This window comes from Orcinus orca, chromosome 10, assembly GCF_937001465.1.
Source record: "Orcinus orca chromosome 10, mOrcOrc1.1, whole genome shotgun sequence".
Taxonomy (NCBI): Eukaryota; Metazoa; Chordata; class Mammalia; order Artiodactyla; family Delphinidae; genus Orcinus; species Orcinus orca.
Genome location: NC_064568.1, coordinates 31,569,702 through 31,570,053, shown reverse-complemented (window position 1 = coordinate 31,570,053; position 352 = coordinate 31,569,702).

The window sequence follows — 352 nt, the reverse complement described above, 5'->3', positions numbered from 1 at the left end:
CTCCCATAGTTCTTTCTACCGTGTCTAATTGGCCCTGTATGTTCCTTTTCCTACACATCCCCAGGCAGCCTGGGGAAAGTGGTTGGCTCAGGGTTCGACAGAGGGAAGACAAATAAATACTATGTTAAGATGATTAAAAAAAAAAAAAAGAAAAAAGCCAGATCAAAAAAAGAAGTACATACTGTGTGTAAAACCTAGAAAATACAAACTAATCTACAGTGACAGAACACAGATCAGTGGCTGTTTGGAAAGGGGAGGCAGGATGGAGTGCAAAGGAACATAAGAAGATTTTGGGGGGTGACAAGACATATACCTATCTTGACTGTGCTGATGGGTCTATGGGTGTATTCAA